Genomic DNA, 24,180 nt, shown 5'->3' on the forward strand with positions numbered 1-24,180 from the left:
GAAACTTCATGATACTTTTCTTCTTCTTTCTTTTTTACTTCGAGTGACTGATTAGACTCCTCTTTAAGTTCCTTCATATGCACCAATTCATCTTCTTCTTCTGTATCAACGGCCACGACTTGATCCGTAGGGATTGACTCGACTTTTCTTGAAAGTAAATCTGATAGCTTTTCTTGTAAAAGTTTTGTTAATTTTCCAACTTGTGTTTGGATGCTCAAAATAGATTATTGTTGAACTCTAAGTGTTGCATCAGTTGCATCATGTCTTTTTCACTAGCTTCCATGAATCTGAATAGCATCGACTCAAGAGCAGATATTTTTTCTGATTGGACTTGCTCAATTTGGTAGAGATCATGCTTAATTTCTTGAATTTCTTTCACATCTCGTTCTATCTTGTACTCCACCTCACAATCCTTAGTATAATGGGGTCCCCCAAAAGCTCTACATATATCATGAATTGATCCACCCATTTTTGTGATCTTTTCTTCCATTGCGACGAGCTTTGCAATTACTGCACTGATAGTATCTTGACCTCCATCTTTATTTTAATTCCCTCTAGTGAAATCCTCCTTTGAGTTAAAATACTCTCTTGAATGCTTAGCGAATTCTTCAATCAAAGCTTTATTTGTTGTCGAACTCTTCTTTGTCATGGGCCCTTGCGAGTCTAGAAGTTAACGAGTGCACACATTGACTCCATCATAAAATATCAAGATTTCTTGTTGCACATTGAAGTCATGTTGAGGGCAATATCGTAACAATCTCTTGTAACGTTCTCAAGCTTCGTATAATGACTCCCCTTCTAATTTTTGAAAATTTTGTATATTTCTTTTAAGCTTTGCCACTTTCGAAGGAGGGGTAAACTGGTTTATGAACTCAGTCTTAAAGTCAGCCCACGTTGTGATTGCTCCAAAGGGAAGAGATTTTAACCATTCTTTTGCTTCTCCCTTCAACGTGACCGGAAAAAGTCGAAGCATCACATCTTTACTCACGTTTGGTGCATTAAAATAATGTGAAATGTCCACCACCTTTTCTATATGCTCATAAGCATCCTCGTGCTCCTTCCCATAAAAAGTAGATCTTTTAGAAAGCCAAGAATATGTCTTGATAGTTCAAACTTTGTAGTGGTTGGGATTTTTGGTGGATCAAGACGCCATCTGTTGCGTTCCTTATATGTCGCTTGTACTCTTCCATTGACATGGTCGTGATGTCCCCCATTTTTTCCTGCTAAGATAAAACTAGAAAAACACGCGTAAAAGAAACAAAAAATAAATAAACAAAAAACTAACTGAAGCGAGACCATGACGTGGTGAAGATTACCACGTCGTGGTTCCGTCTCAGAGAAAAGAAACTAAAATAAACAAATGAAACAAAAGTAACTTTTTGTGGCTTTTACCCCACAAAAAGGATCGAATAACTAAAAGCAATTACACTAATAATCAAATAATCCGTTCCCCGGCAACGGCGCCAAAACTTTGATGTGCACAAAAGTACATACTAGTTTTAAATTTATAACCTAACTAACTTAACTAACTAATATGCACCTAGGCAGTGTGCCTAGTCGGATTGTAGTGTAGTAAAGTACGTGGGGTCAAACACAGGGAACGAATTTAATTAACTAAAATAATTACTCTAAATTAATCTAAAATCAAACAATAATTTAAAAGGTTCTTATCTGATTTTGCAAGTTCAGACAAACTTAAATACCAAACAAAGATTCAATCAATTACTAAAAACACTCTCGTTTAGTTCGAATCCAATTCTTCTTTATGGTTAGCTAACAATTATGGATTATCAAAGTTGGTTTCCTAATATTATATTATTAGTACCTAAAGTCCAAATTTACTAATATTTAACTAATTCATGTAAAACTATGCATTGTCACACACAATCAAACACAGAATCAGTTATGGATTATGAATAGGCTATGTAAGATTTATTATGCAAACATAATTATGGTCATAATTTATGTTCTCCAACACAACAAAATTCAATTACTTCAATCACTTATCTAAGATTCGGTCGATCCTAGCTCTAGCAATTCAATATTCACTAAATCACTAGGTGTCAAGTTCATGTAATTTAATAATCACTAAGCTACACAAAACATGAATTCAAGCAACTAAACAACCAAATATTAGCATGCTAGGTATTAACAATCATACACAAGCACAATACCAACAAGTCAAATCCATAATTAATTAAACTAATCCATAAGTTGAAGCTTCATCTAGCTAAACAGGAGTAGCTAAATTCAGCTACTCATGGTAGAAATCAAAAACAAAAACTTAATAGAGATAAATATAAACATGATCAAACTGAATAAATTGATGTTTTCATCTATATCCCTTCAAATCGTGAGCTCCAGTCATTTCCTCCTCTTCTAAGGGTTTTCCAGAGGTTATTTTTCATAATGCTTCTCCCGAAAGTCACCTCCCAGTCCCCCAATTCGTCATAATGTTCGGATATATATATATATATATATATATATATATATATATATATATATATATATATATATATATATATACTTGCCTAAAATTTGGGCACCACGACGTGGTAAAGGCACCACATTGTAGTCCTCGTGTTTATCCCGTATTCCCCAAGCCAGCGTAAAGAATCGTGAAGATTCCATGCACCACGTCATGGTAGGATTACCATGTCGTGGTATTTGGAAATCCGACTTTTCTCAAAACACGAAAGTTGTGCGAAATTGTGCCTAGTTTTCATATCATTTTGAATCACGTCAATCGGAGTTACGAATCATGAGATATGGCCAAAATACTGACGTGGGGTCAATTTGTCCAACAATATCCTTCTTGTTTCTTTTTCTTGCCTAAGCTCTTCATTCCTGCTTCCAGCTTCCATATTGCTTCAGAGAATGTCCTTTACGCTTCATAAGAAATATTAAACATAATAAGTACCTTTTGTTCTATAATAAGCATAAATATAGCTAATAATATTAAGATATGATGTAAAATATATATGTAGATATGCACATATCATCAGCCTCTAAAACGGTCTCTATGAATTGTGTTTCTCCTTTGAATGTTTCTTGAACTAGCATTATTCTGAAGAAGCAGTTGTGCAGTACGAGACAATACAAGTAACAAATTATTGTTGATAAGTTCATCCTCAGATGATGAACTATCATCGTTAACTTCCATTACTATTTTCTGAATGTTTGAATCCATTTTGAGAAAAAAAAGATTGAGAGAAAATGAAACAAACATACATATATAGATAATGAAACATGCATAACTATATATAGATAATGAAACAAGGATACATATAGAGAACCTTAATAAAAATAAAAATAAAAATAAAAATAAAAATAAAAATGAAAATAAAATAAAATTAAATTAAAATTAAAAAACATAATAATAAAGAGAAAGATTCTCCAGTCATATGATGTTGACATTTTGAACTTCACGGGTTCTCCAACTCCCAAAAATACTTAGTTGCAATTTGTCGTTTCCCTTCAAGCACCGTGCGCAAAATACCTCAAGTTAAATGATCATGCAGCCGAAGAAAATACTTCATATCTTGGTTCTCTATCTCCAGATCCAACAGTTGAGCTTTTCGTTGTTCATTAGCTTCAAGAATGTGCAATTTTTGTTCTCGGTATCGTTGTCTCTGTTCCGCCTCTGTTTCGGTTGCAGTCTTAATGCCGGCAATTTGTTTGACAAGCTCAAAATTTTCATTTTATGTTGATGATGTCGATGCTGATTTCTTTCCTTATCTTTTTCTCTGAGGTGGTGAGTCTTCAACACTAAACGACTGTTTGTTGGGGGGAGAATCCAGGAGGATATTGTTGATCATATGATGATGTGTAGGCATTGGATGAATATGTTTTGGGTTCGTTTTGAAGAAGGAGGCATGGAGTCTTCACCCGATTTTGCAACAAATGCTCATTTCGCGTTGTCTTTCAACCACTCCCAAGCTTGCTGATGAGGAAAACCTTTCTGGTTAATAGTCCTCTGATACTTGCTTAGTGAAGATTGTAAAACATCAGCCTCAGATCTCCCGCTATCCACACTGTTCATCTTACGGTTATAGATGTCGTTAAAAGCATTACATTTCGTTTGGAGGTCTTTCCATTTTGAGTTTACCTGGTGTCGTGACCGATCTGAACCTCCCATTTAAACACTAAAATGCTCTAGAACCCTCTCCCAAAATGGGTCGAACCTTTGTTGATTTCCGCGTTGTTTATCTTTAGAAACATCGACATATGCCCTAGCCAAAGCCAACTCTTTGCGTTCCACCCAGTTCTTTCGCTTCTGGCGGTGTGTGTAGTTGCGTTTTTTCTCAGTAACGGGTTGCAAGTCCTCGCTGGTTTCATCTCCGTTTCTTTTGAGAGTCGGGTCGTCACTAGCACTGTCATATTCTTCATTTTGAGCGTCATTGAACTGGAAATTTTCGGGTTGAGAAGATTGGAATTGGGTTTCTGGAACCCTTCGAGAAAATTGATTCCATGGATTATAACTCTGATTTTCTTCTGGAAGCCTGAATGTGTTGTAAGATTGTTGCACTGGGAAATATTGTTGTTGGAAGTTTTGGTTTTGTTGATAGTTTTGGTAGTTTTGGTATTGTTGATAGTTTGAATTTTGATAATCTTGAGAAAAAAAATGGAATATATTGACTTGAACCACCTTGTGTGGCTTTGCATCTTTTGTTAGAACCAATTTGTTTAGTTTTGCCTCGAAAATCCATTAAATGTAACCGAAGGAATTAAAGGAATATAAATTTTTTCAGAAGAAAAACACACTACAAATCAATGGAACATGTATTCATCTTTATAAACTTAAATAAAACAAAAAAATAAAATAAAAGGAAAATAAAGAAAAGAAATAGTATGAATATGGTCAAAATACATTAAAATGTGGTCAATGCATTCAAATAAAGTTGGAAAAGAATCTCTACAAAGAATCTCCACATGCATTGAAAAGGTCCATACATTCAATAAATAAAGTGACATGCCACATGCAATAAACAACAAATAAATTCAATGCTTATTTTGTTGCTAATTTAAAACAAAAAAAAAATCTAAAATAATATTAAAAATAACATTAATTCAATTCTCTAGAATAAATTTGGTTACATGCATTCAGTTAACTTGTCATGATTTAAATTGGAAACATGATTTGTACCAAAAAAAAAAGTAAAAAAACCATCGTATTCATTATTTATTCAATGTAAAAGTTAAAATGCAAAAGTTAAAAGTTGTCAGCCTTTATCTATTTGTATAGACTTTATTTCTATGTACATAGCTTTTATTTATGTGCAGGCATGCAACATTCACATTGAATTGAATATATACTTAAAGTAAATATAGACAAATGGGTTGGTGAAATCGATTGATTGCATTAACTTGCTGTTGGGAAATTTAGGGTTTCTGGTGGAGATCTGGATACCAACTTCGATCGTGATATCACTTTCCGAACTGATATTTCTACCCTATGCTTGGGTTACAAGAAATTCAGCCTAGGATAATCCAAGTGGACACTTACGTTTCTAGGCATAGAAAACATAAGCCAATATGCTAAAGGGTTTTGTGAATGTGTGATGAAAAACAAGAGCTAAAGAACGTAACCCCCTTCTGGAAAGGAAGAGTTGTTTATATATTAAACACGATTAGGGCTTCATTAGGGTTGGGCTGTCATTAGTTGCTTTGGAAGCAAGTAATATTAATCCGGATTAGGGTTACCAAAACTAACGAGTTTCGTTAGTTTTACCATAATCACCCTCAAGAAATTGAGTTTTCCATCATGTACCCACCCCAGCCAGGGGCTCTGCCCCTTGGACCCCGCTAGATTAATATATATATATATATATATATATATATATATATATATATATATATAACAAAAATATAAAAGTTTGGGTAAAATGATGTTTTTAAATGGACTAAAGATATGTATTGCAATTTCTTTAAACCACAGGGATGCATCTTGTCAAAATTTCAAAAATTAGACTGAAAGTATGAATATGACCAAACCATAGGGACTAAAACTATAATTTACTCTTCTAATTACCCTAACCGAGTCTCTGGTCTCACGCTTAGAATCACACACTAATCAATTCGTCAAGAACACCAATTTACTATTTTTTTGGTCGTTCATTCCTCAACCCCCACCCATAAATCCTTAGGGTGAGCAAAAACCGAACCGACTAAAGAAAAACCGACAAAACCGCAATAAATCGCAACCGAAAAACCGAAACCGATGCAAAAACCAATGGTGCGGATTTAATTTTTGCAAAAACCGAAGGTCAACGGTGCGATGCGGTTTCTATCCTAAAAATCGGTCCACCAAAACCGAACCGCACCGCAAGCGTGTATAGTAATAAATCAATCAATGTATATTATATACATGCTATTTAAAATAGTTATAAACGATAATATATTTATTATATGTTTATTTTGTGTTTGTATAAGACTATATGGGGTGCAAAAGAAACATTTTATTGTTAGCCAAACGTACTAATCGATTACATGTAATAAGCTTGTAACAAATTAAGTCAAAATCAACCAACCTTCAATTATTAATTAGTTTGTGAGAGTGGTCACAAGTTGTATTTTAAGCGACTTACAATTTTTGATTATGTAATTTTGTTTTGAGCTGAAAATAAATGTATTAAAAAAAACAGCACAATACAAGCTTATATGCACATGGTTTTCAGTTCTTACAGTTTTAAAAAATCGCACCAAAAAACATAAAAAAACTGCACCAAATTCTTCACACACCGATACAAACCGAAACCGCATTTAAAAACCGAAAAACCGAACCATTGCAAAACCGCACCCAACGGTTTTAAGAATGCAAAAACCGCACCATGCGGTTTGCGGTTCGGTTTGGTCTGAAAACCGCACCAAACCACACCATGCTCACCCCTAATAAATCCTATGGAGTAGGAGTACCAACGGCGATGACAACATCGGAGCACCAAAATATTCTCTCTCTCTCTCTCTCTCTCTCTCTCTCTCTCTCTCTCTCTCTCTCTCTTCCACCGAAAAATCCCTTTCTTCTTTCATTCCTTCACAATGAATCTTTAATGGCTTCTTCCCACAACAATGCGTAGATTCGAAGCTGAAGGATTTCCCAAGTTGTCGATCTCTTACGGGTCACTAGTGGACGACATGTGGTGAGTGGTGACGGGAAAAAAAGTACAGGAGGTGAGAAAGGGCAGGGAGACAAGTACATGCATTTCACTGAGGTCCGCTGGTAACCAAATGTGGTTTTCGGCATATAAACTTCTAGTTCAGATCAATATGGACTGATTAATCAAGATGGAAGAAATCAGATAAGTGACCAATGTGTTTTCCAGCATATGAAATACCCTCCATCCACTAGAAGAGATCTCTAACTATAGATGTGGAATTACGATCCCTCCGATCTGAACTTTCAGTCGAAACCCTAGTCATTTTAGTTTGGTATATTACCAAAGCCAAATTCTCATCATCATCATCATCAAAACATGGCATCTCAAAAAATAAAGAGAAAAAAATTGAAAAAAAGAGATCGATTTTGATGATATTAAGATGATTCTAAGATCAACCCAAAAGTTTCTGCTACAAAAAGATCATGATTGTGTTCTCCTTCATAAGTAACAATCAACATGCTTGGATCATCCAATGCTCTCTCGATACGTTTCCAAGCTGGGCATCCTCTCATACTACTACACTTGTAGTATCCTCTGTGGATTTTGGGAAGAAATAGAAGAAATTAGAGATGAATTAATGGCGGATTCCAATTAAAAATTTTTGATCGGTAATGAATTTTAAGCGTGAAATGGTGAATTAAGATAGTAATTTTACCTAGGATGTAGAGATCCTTTAATGGGTTTTTGGTCGTACCCTCTTCATCCTCAGTTTTCTGAAACATATAACGAAATGAGATTAAATTGACGTCGGTAGTAAGGAGATGAACGAGGGTGATTTGGGGATGAAAATCGATCTGGTGAGCTCGATTCTCAATTGTGGGGAAGGTTGTGGAGAGAGAGAGAGAGAGAGAGAGAGATGTGGGTCCAATTTAATTATTTATTTTCTTTTTCATTTAAATTAAATAGAGAAAACATAAAAAAGTATCAGAAGGGCATTACAATCATTTCATTTTATCGAGGGACCAAAAACACAACAAAACTACCTCAAAATGAACACCGATCCAAAAAATTCGAGGTTTGGACTAAAACCCCAAAAAAACGCGTACCACATGGACCCTTTTTTGCAATTTTGTCTTTATTTGACTATAAAAAGCATTTGGCCACTCTTTTTAAAACCTTAGGTCACTTATTTCTTAATTCTAAGTGACGAAATCGTTCAAAAACACCAATGGTTGTGTCATCAAATATACAAAAGGCTACAGAACATCATTTTCAAATGGCCACTAGACGAACTAACGTAAATCAAAATGCACATTTTGATGATTTTTTTTTTTTTTATTTTTTTTAGAAATATTTGGCCACTCTTTTAACACATTAGGCCACACATTTCTTAATTGTAAATGGCGAAATCCCTTAAAAAAACAAATGGTCGTGTCACCAAATATACATAAGTCTATACAAACATCATATTCATGTGACAATTAGATGGACTAACGTCACTCAAAATAATATTTTTAAAGATTATTAATACATTTGGCCACACTTTTTACCTCCTTAGGCGACTCATTGCTTAATTGTAAGTGACGAAATCTACCAAAAAAACCAATGGCCGTGTCACCAAATATACATAAGGCTACACAAACATCATATTCATGTGGCAATTAGATGGACCAATGTCACTAAAAATATATTTTTTCAAGATTATTAATACATCTAGCCACTTTTTTTAAAACCTTAGGTCACTCATTGTTTATTTCAAGTGACGAAAACCCAAAAAAAAAACAAATGGTCATGTCACCAAATATACATAAGGCTACAAAACATCATATTCATGTGGCAATTAGATGGACTGACTTCACTCCAAATACGCTTTTTCAAGATTATTAATACATCTAGCCACTCTTTTTAACACCTTAGGTCACTCATTGTTTAATTGTAAGTGACAAAATCCCCCAAATAACCAATGGTCGTGTCACCAAATATACATAAGGCTATACAAACATCATATTCATGTGGGAATTAGATGGACTAACGTCACTCAAAATACATTTTTTCAAGATTATTAATACATTTGGCCACTATTTTTAATACCATAGGCCGCTAATTGCTTAATTGTAAGTGGCAAAATCCCCCCCAAAAAACCAATGTCCATGTCATCAAATATACATAAGGCTACACAAACATCAAATTCATGTGGGAGTTAGATGGACTAACGTCACTCAAAATACACTTTTTCAATATTATTAATACATTTGGTCTCTCTCTTTTTAGCATCTTAGGCCATTCATTGCCTAATTGTAAGTGAAGAAATCCCCCCAAAAAATAAATGGTCGTGTCACCAAATATACATAAGGTCACACAAACATCATATATGTGGCAATTAGATGGACTAACGTCTCTCAAAATCCACTTTTTCATGACTTTTGAAAACATTTGGTCTCTCATTTTATGCCTTTCGCCATTCTTTCTAAATGGTTATGAACACTAACTAGCTAATGTAACCGTATGTACTTTATGTCACTCGACCTTCGGTCACACATGTAGTGAAAATGAATGTGTAACTGTATGCATATAGTCACTCATTTTTCTTGTGGTGGAAGCCCATTTTTGTACTAGTGCACGGCGTGGCAAAAGGTTCTTCCAAAAACTTTACTTTTGATCCCTCTGAATCATCAACTGATCTATTCCAGAAAATGGTTACAGTTCTCCCCCATTGAAATTATATTTCGTCCTCGAAACCGGTCCTTATAATTACCACTTATATCCATCGCAATCCTCTCTCTGGTCCTCCTGATCCCACCACAATTGCCCTGGCCAACACAACTCCCTTATAATTGTTTGTAGCTTTCACCTCAAGCCCTCCTGAACAAGAGCAAAGTCTATTCTTGGGCTAGACGCCTAGAAATCAACCTCTCAACTGTCGCAACACTGAATTGATGTCGTACCCAAACGATCATTTCTGAAACTACTGTCGATTAATCTTATAGTGAAACATGCGCCCCAATAGAGAAACGACAATTAACCCCATTAAGAGAAACTAACTCCCAAACCATAACTCGAAGACTCCAAGGTCGTACCCGATAATCTGATGAACAATTTCATCCTATAATTAACCATGCTGACCGAAATATCACAAATTCGACCACCATCACCGATAAGCTCATATACAAACGTACTAACAACAAGTCGAACACATAAGCTAAACTAGACTATATGCCCACGCGACTCTAATAGTCCTTATCGGCTAACCACTAACCACTCTTGGTCTTACCCTAGATCCACTGACCAATAAACACTCTCAGGCTTACCCTCGATCCACCAACTACTAATAAATCTCAGGCTTACCCTCGATCTGCCAACTACTAAGAGCTCTCGAGCTCAACCCCGATCTGCCAACCACTAACAGTTCTAAGGCTTAACCCCAATCCACTAACCACTAAAAGGCTCACTCAAACTCACATAGGTACACACTGAACTTGTGAAACTTAACTACCCTTATTAGGCCTTTGCGTCGTGACCCAGACCCCTAGGTCCTAATCAAACAAGATTAGACAAGGAGATCCTCATCACAACCCTTGATGTGAGCCTCATAATGTTCTCGAACACTAAATACGACAAAATCTTACGAAACCACCTATGCAACGTATAGTTAAGGCCATCTTGAAAGGTTTCACCAACTGGCAATGAAACCGGTGTAGAACTTTGAAGATTAAACAATTTGGAAAATTAGGCCATAGGTGGGCCATAATTAGGCCTTGATGATTATGAAATATTGGACCATTGGAATGCCAAGTGTTGGACTAGAATAAATGGTTGGGACTTAAGGTAAGACCATGTAGAGGTTTCGGCCGAATTTGGAAAATTGGGCCATATGTTTGGCCATGGTTGATTATTGGGCTTTTGGGCCTTCAGAGTGTGAGTTTGGGCCTTGGTTTTGAACCAAACTAGGTTAGGGGTAAAATGGTCCATTTACCCCAAGTGTAGATTTATGGTTATGTACTGAAATCCAAATGGTTAATTCGGTTTTGTCTTGATGATTGACAATACGAAGATCGGTCAGCCAGTAATTAGGGATTTATCCGCGGGACTTCATCAGTGCGAGGTGAGTCTACTCACCATACCAATGGGTTGAAGGCACCAAGGCCAGCCCATTCGGTTAATTGAGATGATTATTGTAGAATCATTATTTATATGCCTATTATGTATGTGAATGTGCTAGTACTTTGTTGGTTAGGCATGGAAGTCCCCAGGAGGAGCCCGTGACAGTTGGATATTAGACCATGGGGGAGCCCATGGCATTACAGTTCAAGACCATGAGGGGGAGTCCATGGCACTTAGGTATAAGACCCTAGGGGATCCCACGACATCTTGGAGTAAGACCCTAGAAGGAGTCCACGACAGCCCTATATGTTTAGATATGTGTTATGTAGTATGATAGTTATTTCTGTGATGTATGGTATGCTTGTTGACTCTACGTCATTTAGATGGAAGACCAACACGATGAACGATACGATCAAGCCTTTGCCTTGTCACAGTCTCCTGAGAACCTGAAAACATAAAACCACAACTGTAAGCCCGAAAGCTTAGTGAGATACCCCCAAAAATACCAACCACATATACGCCCTTCCAGGCCACGACCTACCGGTCCAAAACATATTGCCTTCCGGCCCATAACATATTGCCTTTCGGCCCAGAACACATCGCCTTCCGGCCCATAACATATTGCCTTCCAGCCCATAACATATCGCCTTCCGGACCTTAACATAAAATGCCCACATAACATAACGGATCATAGAACAGCCATACATACTGGGTCAAACCCTAGACCAAGCAACCGTGCACATAACATATAATCATATAACAGTTCACAGTCCGCAAATCGATCAACAGATCACATAGCATATCATTACCCTAACCAAGATACCAGCCTAGCCGATCACTAGCAATACTTCACCCTACGTCTCAGCCAAAATACTACTTACGCACATACGCCTTTCCAGGCCATGACCTTCCAGTCCACATAATATATAATGCCTTCTAGACCATATCATAATGCCTTCCGGCCCATATCATAATGCCTTCCGGCCCATATCAAGCAATACCATAACAGACAACTATCCGGATTTCCATCCGATAAAGGGTCGGCCTTGGTGCCGTAGACCCTGTCGATATAGTGAGGATAACTCACCTCGCGATTGCCGACAATCTAAACCGAAGAAGCAGACTCTCGAACCACCAACTCATCGTAAATCCCAAACTAACCTCAAGCCCTCCTGAACAAGAGCAAAGTCTATTGTTGGGCTAGACGCCTAGAAATCAACCTCTCAACTGTCGCAACACTGAATTGATGTCGTACCCAAACGATCATTTCTGAAACTACTGTCGATTAATCTTATAGTTAAACATGCGCCCCAATAGAGAAACGACAATTAACCCCATTAAGAGAAACTAACTCCCAAACCATAACTCGAAGACTCCAAGGTCGTACCCGATAATCTGATGAACAATTTCATCCTATAATTAACCATGCTGACCGAAATATCACAAATTCGACCACCATCACCGATAAGCTCATATACAAACGTACTAACAACAAGTCGAACACATAAGCTAAACTAGACTATCTGCCCACGCGACTCTAATAGTCCTTATCGGCTAACCACTAACCACTCTTGGTCTTACCCTAGATCCACTGACCAATAAACACTCTCAGACTTACCCTCGATCCACCAACTACTAATAAATCTCAGGCTTACCCTCGATCTGCCAACTACTAAGAGCTCTCGAGCTTAACCCCGATCTGCCAACCACTAATAGTTCTAAGGCTTAACCCCAATCCACTAACCACTAAAAGGCTCACTCAAACTCACATAGGTACACACTGAACTTGTGAAACTTAACTACCCTTATTAGGCCTTTGCGTCGTGACCCAGACCCCTAGGTCCTAATCAAACAAGATTAGACAAGGAGATCCTCATCACAACCCTTGATGTGAGCCTCATAATGTTCTCGAACACTAAATACGACAAAATCTTACGAAACCACCTATGCAACGTATAGTTAAGGCCATCTTGAAAGGTTTCACCAACTGGCAATGAAACCGGTGTAGAACTTTGAAGATTAAACAATTTGGAAAATTAGGCCATAGGTGGGCCATAATTAGGCCTTGATGATTATGAGATATTGGACCATTGGAATGCCAAGTGTTGGACTAGAATAAATGGTTGGGACTTAAGGTAAGACCATGTAGAGGTTTCGGCCGAATTTGGAAAATTGGGCCATATGTTTGGCCCTGGTTGATTATTGGGCTTTTGGGCCTTCAGAGTGTGATTTTGGGCCTTGGTTTTGAACCAAACTAGGTTAGGGGTAAAATGGTCCATTTACCCCAAGTGTAGATTTATGGTTATGTACTGAAATCCAAATGGTTAATTCGGTTTTGTCTTGATGATTGACAATACGAAGATCGGTCAGCCAGTAATTAGGGATTTATCCGCGGGACTTCATCAGTGCGAGGTGAGTCTACTCACCATACCAATGGGTTGAAGGCACCAAGGCCAGCCCATTCGGTTAGTTGAGATGATTATTGTAGAATCATTATTTATATGCCTATTATGTATGTGAATGTGCTAGTACTTTGTTGGTTAGGCATGGAAGTCCCCGGGAGGAGCCCGTGACAGTTGGATATTAGACCATAGGGGAGCCCATGGTATTACAGTTAAAGACCATGAGGGGGAGTCCATGGCACTTAGGTATAAGACCCTGGGGGATCCCACGACATCTTGGAGTAAGACCCTAAAAGGAGTCCACGACAGCCCTATATGTTTAGATATGTGTTATGTAGTATGATAGTTATTTCTGTGATGTATGGTATGCTTGTTGACTCTACGTCATTTAGATGGAAGACCAACACGATGAACGATACGATCAAGCCTTTGCCTTGCCACAGTCTCCTGAGAACCTGAAAACATAAAACCACAACTGTAAGCCCGAAAGCTTAGTGAGATACCCCCAAAAATACCAAGCACATATACGCCCTTCTAGGCCACGACCTACCGGTCCAAAACATATTGCCTTCCGGCCCATAACATATTGCCTTCCGGCCCATAACACATCGCCTTCCGGCCCATAACATATTGCCTTCCAGCCCATAACATATCGCCTTCTGGACCTTAACATAAAATGCCCACATAACATAACGGATCATAGAACAGCCATACATACCGGGTCAAACCCTAAACCAAGCAACCGTGCACATAACATATAATCATATAACAATTCATAGTCAGCAAATCGATCAACAGATCACATAGCATATCATTACTCTAACCAAGATACCAGCCTAGCCGATCACTAGCAATACTTCACCCTACGTCTCAGCCAAAATACTACTTACGCACATACGCCTTTCCAGGCCATGACCTTCCGGTCCACATAATATATAATGCCTTCCGGACCATATCATAATGCCTTCCGGCCCATATCATAATGCCTTCCGGCCCATATCAAGCAATACCATAACAGACAACTATCCGGATTTCCATCCGATAAAGGGTCGGCCTTGGTGTCGTAGACCCTGTCGATATAGTGAGGATAACTCACCTCGCGATTGCCGACACTCTAAACCGAAGAAGCAGACTCTCGAACCACCAACTCACCGCAAATCCCAAACTAACCAACATAACAAGCATAACCATTAGGTCAACATACTTCCACTTATCGGGCCAATACCAAAAGTCCCAACCTCACACAAAGTCCAACATTGGCCCAATTTACCAAATTGGGCCCACCTCACCAAATGGGCCTAAATCCAATATTCATAATATTAATTGGGCCCAAAATACTCTATTTATAATTTCCAGGCTTGGCCCAAACACCAACAACCCACAAATGGCCCAACGCAAAGGCCCAAAAGGAAGTCCATAGGAGGCGTACGCGGGGCGTACCCTGCTTGGTACGTGGCGCGTACAGCAATGACTCGCAAAGGAAAACGGGGCATCGGCCCGCTACGCGGGGCGTACTACACAGTTACGCAGGGCGTAACTGCCAAAACTATTAAGTCCTTCTTACAGCTTAATGGCTTAAGCTCTTAAGCCCAAACTACAGATCCATGTGCCAAATATGATTAGAAATCATAAAGTCTCAGGCTTTATCACTGGGGACGTCCTTAAGCTCTTAATCCAAGGTCTTAATCCATTAAGACCCACATAACTCATACATGGAATAACTACAGCCCTTGGGACCTCATTTTTATTACTCAAGACCTCTCCAAAGGTCTGAAAGGACAGATACACTTGACCAAATCGGACTATGCAACAAGATGAAGACTTTTGGGACATGAATGATATCAAAGCTTCAAAATACATAGATCTATACAATATGAAGGTCAAGCAAGAAGCTTTATACCTCAAACAAGCTCCAAAGGATGGTATCTCTTCAGATCTACAAGCTCCAATCGTCCCTCTTCTCTCTTGACAACTTCCCTTTTCTCCTTCAAGCCTTTCTTTTGCCAATACAAGCTTCTCAAGGTCAAGCACACTCAAATATGGAGGGAATACGAGATTAGGGTTTCTCTGAGGTTGAAGATGAGTGTAAGGAGGCTGAGGGGTGAACCATCTTATTCCTTATATAACGGCTGACCCTAAAAATAGGGTTTGGGATTTTTGTGAGTACGCGGGGCGTACTCACTCGACCACCCGCATTTAATCGCGCCATTACGTTGGGCGTACCCAGCCACCCTTCAAAATACTTACACATGCATGCATGGAACCATTTCCTTCTTATACCACAAAGAACTATAAGCAATGATCAACTTCGAGGCACCGCAACTCCTCTAGTCTAAACCCACTCGTAAATAATTTTACATTCAAATGAGGGTGACGAGAAGCCCCATACTTCTAACACATACACTCGCCCGAAACCTTCTCGGATGAAACTCCTTTCTCGAAAAGGACCAGAATTACCTTTCTCTTAAACTTCAGGGACTTATAATTGAACACTCGAAGAACGGGGTGTTACAATTCTCCCCCGCTTAAATTAGGCTTCGTCCTCGAAGCCTACAGCAACTCAACTCCAGAAATACTCCCACAACGTGCCACCTGGCCTTAATCGGACCAGGTCTCACAAGGCATACCCATCGAAACTCGAACACACTTTCCCTTTCCTTACGGTGTCCTGACCACCGTCTCAAACCGGGAACCGGTTGTACCCTTTGATAATCACACACAATATCCGAGAATTATCGAAGATGCAACTCTGCTCTAAATCTCAACAATCATTCGACCCATAAGGGCTAGAAAACCATGAACCATCGAATCCCAGATCCGAATCCCACTCTATCCATTCCGTGACGACGGAAAGACTCATTCTCAATTTCAGAGCAACTCTCACGAGTTCCCCTCTTGCAACCGCATACGCATGCTGAACTAGATCTAACACCCTCGGGTTAGGAAAACCCGTCACACCGACGACATTTCCAGCATGCCTAGGAGGAACCACCACTACACACACAACCCTTGATCAGAATCAAACTGGAAGTCCCAGACTCCATCCCTGCATCCATCCTGAGACTCTTGGCTCTACACCCGCGAAATCCCTTCCGCGTCCTCAGCAGACATCCCATCATGATGTCATTCCTTATCACTGTCACAGACACAGTGTTCGACCACCATACTCCAAATCATCCATTCTCACTACTACTTTCACTTCCGCGAATCAACACTTTCCCCAGCAAATGAGGGTCCGACACCTCCTCCCATACAACAGCTCAAAGGGTGGCATACCAATGCACTAATGATGGCTGTTGATATAGGATAACTCAACCAAGGATAAATACGTGCCCCCACTCCCTCCGAAATCTAATACACATGCCCGAAGCATGTCTTCGAGCGTCTGAATCGTTCGCTCGCTCTAAAGTGTCCTCAGACATCATCATGATAAGCTCTAGCTCATTACTCACATCCCTCTTCGAGACTGAGCACCAGGTCAGCTTTTGACTCCACAACTGAGCCTCCAAAGGTCACCCATATCATGATCTAAATATCTCACTAACTTCTTCCCCCGTGACCACTATCCCGGCCCAGTGACAAGCAAGTCACGAAATTCTCTTTTCCTCATGCGAGGAAAATACAATCCAACCGAGGATCGTCTCAACTCTGATCTCTGGTTTCTGCTGCGTATAACCCTTGCGCATCTCACCGCATCTCCCGACAGAGACGGGGACCCCAGTCTCGCCCCTGGTTCAACATCCAGGCTCCAAAAACTCAATACTAGGGCTACTCAAGCCCAAAACTCTTCCACATCATACACTGATCGGAGACATTTCATCATCCCATTCTCTTGCCATCTAGTGAGTACTACGGCTCCCCGCAGTATCACAACACCCTCTGACTAGTGAGTACTACGGTTCCCCGCAGTATCACAACACCCTCTGACTAGTGAGTACTACGGCTCCCCGCAGTATCACAACGCCCTCTGACTAGTGAGTACTACGACTCCCCGCAGTATCACACTGCAACATACATACTCAATCCCGGCCTGCTCCCAGGCCTTCCACAATCAAATGCCCTAAGTCTGTATTCCGCCCCGCATGCCCGACACTCGTTCCTATCAGCCTATACTCTGGGCTGACAGAACACTGCTGAATCCCAACAGCTAAGCACCCTCAAGTACTCATCGCTCTCCCGGAGAATCCTCCAATTCTCCCCCACTTATAACACTAGCTAACAGTCACCGGTCGCCATCACCGACCTTCCAGAACAACCCTGCACAAGGAAAACACTTACACGCGGACTGCTTCCCACAAGCATAAACGACCTTCAACAAAACACAGCTCCACACTGATCCATCCGGTCAAAGAAACCCGATCTCCACTTATCCACTCCACGACTGCAGATGCTACACGACATTCAACCCAATGCCGCATCTCCACTAATAACCCTCACGAAAGATAACCAACGATAGCACAAACACCAAACTATAACCATACCAAACCCTCAGGGAACAACGGATACCAAAACAAAAACCCGAAACACAAATCCATAACCAAAAACTCCAACCCGCAAAACGATGAATACCGCATCGTAAACCACACAAGGATACCAACACAAACAATACACCGCAATAATCGCAATATAACAAGACATCAAGAAAGAAACATACTCGCAGTTGCATCCGGCACTACTCTAACCTCCTCTGTCGCAAGCTGATAAGCACGACCGTGAGCCCCTGGGGGCCCCGCTCCACCCTGACCTCCACCTGAAATCCTCAAAGTGGCCGGTGCTGGAGCCTGCACCGGTCCTGCAGAAAGCTGTGGACAGTTGACCCTCAAATGTCCAACCTGACGACAATGATAACAAATCCTCAAATCCCGAACCAGCACTGACTGCCGACAATCCCGCGCATAGTGCCCCTCCTTTCCGCACTTGCGGCATGCACCACCGGACCAACAAACTCCGGTGTGACCCCTCCCACACTTCCCACAAGTGTGGCCGCTTAGATCCCCCACTCTAACATCAACGGTCCTGGACCGTTTCGGCGTCGGCTGCGACTGCATCGGAGCCTGCCTCAGCTCACGTAACTGCAACTCAACCTCTAACTCACGCCGCCTGGCGGCCTCCTGCAACTCCAACAAGGTCTCGCACCTCTGCGCAGACACGAACTGTCTGATATCCCCCTTGAGCATACTCAGATATCGGGACATCTGAGCCTGCTCCGAAGCGAACTCAGGGAAAAAAATCGCCCTCTCAGTGAACATCCTGGTGATCTCAGTCACCGACTCCGAATCCTGCTTCAGCTCAAGGAACTCCTGAGCCAATCTCTCCCTCTCATTCTGCAGAACATAGCGAGTGCTGAACATCTCTCTGAACTGATCCCATGAAACCGCAGCCCTCTGCGCATCCGAGTATGACCCCGTGGTCAATCTCCACCAATCCTTCGCCCCGAGCCTCAACAGGTTCAGAGCACACCTCACCCTCAGATCAGCAGGGCATGAACACATGAAGAAACACCCCTCCACGTCCGATAACCACCTCATAGCAACAATCGGGTTCTGGACTCCATCGAAGGTGGGAGGCTCCGTATTATCGAAGTCCCGATACTGAAAATCCCTATCAGCTCCTCCCCCTGCCGTTGCTACAGCCACTATAGCCGCCACGGCAGCCGTCTCCGCGAGAGTCGCATAGCGCTCATCAAAATACTCAACCATGGCGGTCTTGATCTACCCAAACAGTTCTGGCAACTCAGCCCGGAACAATGCAGCAACCTCATCATGCAGGATCTCGCGAATCCTCACATCCAACTCGCTCGTGCTCATCTGATCGATAACCTCAGACGGCACCGATCCACCCGGAACTCTCTCCCCAGCACCCAATCCTGATCCGGATCTACTCCCAGCATGCCTCGGGATCTCCATACTGAAAAACACCACAAAATCTCAGACACTTCCCACAATCCTGGGATCCAACTCTCTCAACCCAACCCTAGAGGTCATGGTTTCCCTGATACGCGTATGGGTCCTGTGCTTTCAGTAGTACGGGCCCATACTACCTTCCACACCTACCCATATTTGTATGAAGTACTACCACAACGCCCTAGAGAACGTGCATAACAACGCTCAACCCTCACCACTAGAGGAACACTGAGAATCTCCCATAAGGGACCCTAGGCTACAGGCATCACAAACCAGGCAACATTATCATGAATTCATGAAGATCCCTAGCCTAACTCTAGCATGTTGTTCTATCAAAGCTCAATAAAACAGATGTCATGAATGGTAATTTGGGGTTACTTACTGGCTCCGGCTGATCGTACCTCCGCGTCCTCCTTTTACTTAATTTAAAAACCATTTTAATTTCTCTTTTAAAACCTTCCTCGATTTGAGACTGGAGTTACACGAATGTTCCTCCAATTCACTCAAACCAAGGCTCTGATACCAACTTGTAACGACCAAAATTTCAAAACAATTAAAACTTTTCAAAAATAAACCATTTTAATAACGTTGATACAAAAGGTTTTCAATACATTATTTTAACAGAGTATTTCCCAGGTCCATTTCATAAAACATCAACACGAGGAACGGTACGATCAAGCCTTTGCCTTGCCACAGTCTCCTGAGAACGTGAAAACATAAAACCACAACTGTAAGCCCGAAAGCTTAGTGAGATACCCCCAAAAATACCAACCACATATACGCCCTTCCAGGCAACGACCTACCGGTCCAAAACATATTGCCTTCCGGCCAATAACATATTGCCTTCCGGCCCATAACACATCGCCTTCCGGCCCATAACATATCGCCTTCCGACCCTTAACATAAAATGCCCACATAACATAACGGATCATAGAACAGCCATACATACCGAGTCAAACCCTAGACCAAGCAACCGTGCACATAACATATAATCATATAACAGTTCACAGTTAGCAAATCGATCAACAGATCACAAAGCATATCATTACCCTAACCAAGATACCAGCCTAGCCGATCACTAGCAATACTTCACCCTACGTCTCAGCCAAAATACTACTTACGCACACACACCTTTCCAGGCCATGACCTTCCGGTCCACATAATATATAATGCCTTCCGGCCCATATCATAATGCCTTCCGGCCCATATCAAGCAATACCATAACAGACAACTATCAGGATTTCCATCCGATAAAGGGTCGGCCTTGGTGCCGTAGACCCTGTCGATATAGTGAGGATAACTCACCTCGCGATTGCCGACACTCTAAACCGAAGAAGCAGACTCTCGAACCACCAACTCACCGCAAATCCCAGACTAACCAACATAACAAGCATAACCATTAGGTCAACATACTTCCACTTATCGGGCCAAGACCAAAAGTTCCAACCTCACACAAAGTCCAACATTGGTCCAATTTACCAAATTGGGCCCACCTCACCAAATGGGCCTAAATCCAATATTCATAATATTAATTGGGCCCAAAATACTCTATTTATAATTTCCAGGCTTTTCCCAAACACCAACAACCCACAAATGGCCCAACGCAAAGGCCCAAAAGGAAGTCCACAGGAGGCGTACGCGGGGCGTACCCTCCTTGGTACGCGGCGCGTACAGCAATGACTCGCAAAGGAAAACAGGGCATCGGCCCGCTACGCGGGGCGTACTACACAGTTACGCGTGGCGTAACTGCCAAAACTATTAAGTCCTTCTTACAGCTTAATGGCTTAAGCTCTTAAGCCCAAACTACAAATCCATGTGCCAAATATGATTAGAAATCATAAAGTCTCAGGCTTTATCACTGGGGACGTCCTGAAGCTCTTAATCCAAGGTCTTAATCCATTAAGACCCACATAACTCATACATGGAATAACTACAGCCCTTGGGACCTCATTTTTATCACTCAAGACCTCTCCAAAGGTCTGAAAGGACAGATACACTTGACCAAATCGGACTATGCAACAAGATGAAGACTTTTGGGACATGAATGATATCAAAGCTTCAAAATACATAGATCTATACAATATGAAGGTCAAGCAAGAAGCTTTATACCTCAAACAAGCTCCAAAGGATGGTATCTTTTCAGATCTACAAGCTCCAATCGTCCCTCTTCTCTCTTAACAACTTCCCTTTTCTCCTTCAAGCCTTTCTTTTGCCAATACAAGCTTCTTAAGGTCAAGCACACTCAAATATGGAGGGAATACGAGATTAGGGTTTCTCTGAGGTTGAAGATGAGTGTAAGGAGGCTGAGGGGTGAACCATCTTATTCCTTATATATTGGCTGACCCTAAAAATAGGGTTTGGGATTTTTGTGAGTACGCGGGGCGTACTCACTCGACCACCCGCATTTAATCGCGCCATTACGCTAGGCGTACCCAGCCACTGGTCAAAACACTTACACATGCATGCATGCCATGCATGCATGGAACCATTTCCTTCTTATACCACAAAGAACTATAAGCAATGATCAACTTCGAAGCACCGCAACTCCTTTAGTCTAAACCCACTCGCAAATAATTTTACATTCAAACGAGGGTGACGAGAAGCCCCAATACTTCTAACACATACACTCGCCCGAAACCTTCTCGGATGAAACTCCTTTCTCGAAGCGGACCAGAATTACCTTTCTCTTAAACTTCAGGGACTTATAATTTAACACTTGAAGAACGGGGTGTTACAATGAGGGGAGCCCATGATATTCTAGGTAAAGACTATGGCACATATGTATAAGACCCTGGGGGAGCCCATGGTATCCTGTAGTAAGACCCTAGAGGGAGTCCATGACATCCTTATATGTTTATATGCATTGTTTATGTGATATGTGGTATACTAGTTGTTTATGTGGTATGTGGTATTCTAGTTGTTTATGTGACGTGTGATATGCTCGTTGTCTTTGTGATACTTGCATGGAAGACCTCGGGGGGAGCCCGTGGCAGTTGGATATTAGACCATGGGGGAGCCCATGGCATTCCAGGTAAAGATCATGGGGGGAGCCCATGGCACATAGGTAAATGACCCTGGAGGGAGTCCACGACATCCTTATATGTTTGTATGCATGGCTTATGTGCTTTATGTAGTAGATATAGCTAATATGATTTATGTGATTATGCAGATTATGTGGGGTGGGTATGCTATGGGGAACTCACTTAGCTTTGTGCTTACAGTTTTGTTTATGGTTTCATGTATCATTGGTTTGGAAAGGATGGGCCCTACATGATCGCAGCGCACACACCCGTGTTTATGCAATATGTGAATTTGGGATGAACTGTGATATATGTTTTCATTAGCAATGTGCTTTGTAATGCTTGAATTAAAATGATATCTGTGTTTTAACTATAAATAAAATGAAATTATTACCCCTGATTTTTGGGTAGTTACAATTAGATAATGTTATGATATATTGGGATATAGTCAGCACAATAATACTTGGTGTGTTCTATATTAACATGTTTAATCCATGAATAATGTTATTATTATAAAAGTTCATAGTCGGTTATAATTGTGGGAGCAATTATTAAATAGGACTAATAGGAATTTGATTGATTGACTTTCACTAGATGAAAGTAGGCAAGTGGTTGTAACCAAGTTTCATAGGTACTTTTCAGAGAACTAGTATTGAACTAACCCGTGTTAGGGTGCAAAGTCACTCTTGGATGTATTTGTGCGTCACCCACTTGTATTGTGTGATGAGTTGTCTTTCCTATAAATAGAAAGTGAGTGACACTCATTTATGTAACGAACACTTTGAGAGAATTAGTTTAGAGAGAAATTGCAAGAACCATTTGTATTTTTTCTATCAATACTAATGAGAGCTAAACCCAGATTTATTTACTTCACGTGTTCTTGATTTTGTATGATGATTAACTAGATATTTTCTAATTCCAAACATGTCATCATAATCAACACCACTACAATTGGTATCAGAGCGGGTGTTCTTGATTTGATCAAGAATTGATCCATGGTGGCCATCTTGATTTGGTGATTCTTTGTGTTCTTATTGAGCTTCGTGTTTAGAGAGTGTTTGGTGTTCTAAAAATCAAATTTTCCTTGATTTGTGTGACAACCCGATATTTCAACTCTTTGTAACGACCAAAATGGGTCAAGTATTGTAACCACTTCTGAATAATAATAAATTACTTTCATAATAAAATGTACAAATAAGTTCTATTTAATTTCCTTCTATGATTAAATGTCTTTGAACCATGATTGTACGTGAAAAGAATGCCCAAATCCGACTTCATATAGCGAAGTTATGATTTTTCCAAGTTCGGCTTAGCAACAGACAGCTAAAAACTCGAATCGGAGATCGAGCGACTTTTGGCCGGAATGACCTAAACGAGAATCGAAGGTCTCGACAATGGTATTCCAACGGTAAAGAGTCTGGAAAAAACCGACATCAGATAAAGAAGTTATGAATTTTCAAAGAAATTCCTTAAACACGATGGGTTTTTAATAAATAATAATAAAATAATTTTGGAATTTGCCGACGGAGTCTAAACGAAAGTTGTAGAGCGTAGTCTCACCTACGCGAGGATATAAAGACCATCGAAAACGGAGTTCGTATGAAGAAGATATGAATTTTTGAAGTTTATTAAATAAATTATTTATTTTTTTAATTCA

At 40.5% G+C, this 24,180-nt stretch overlaps 1 non-coding gene across 1 annotated transcript; it reads left to right on the top strand.

Annotated features, from left to right (window-relative positions):
- The first annotated feature begins 728 nt into the window (after positions 1 to 728).
- LOC111891100 (small nucleolar RNA R71) lies at positions 729 to 835 on the top strand. Its single transcript, XR_002850091.1, has one exon. It is a non-coding gene; the product is annotated as a small nucleolar RNA R71 (small nucleolar RNA).
- Positions 836 to 24,180: the final 23,345 nt, after the last annotated feature.

This window comes from Lactuca sativa, chromosome 3, assembly GCF_002870075.4.
Source record: "Lactuca sativa cultivar Salinas chromosome 3, Lsat_Salinas_v11, whole genome shotgun sequence".
Classification (NCBI taxonomy): Eukaryota; Viridiplantae; Streptophyta; class Magnoliopsida; order Asterales; family Asteraceae; genus Lactuca; species Lactuca sativa.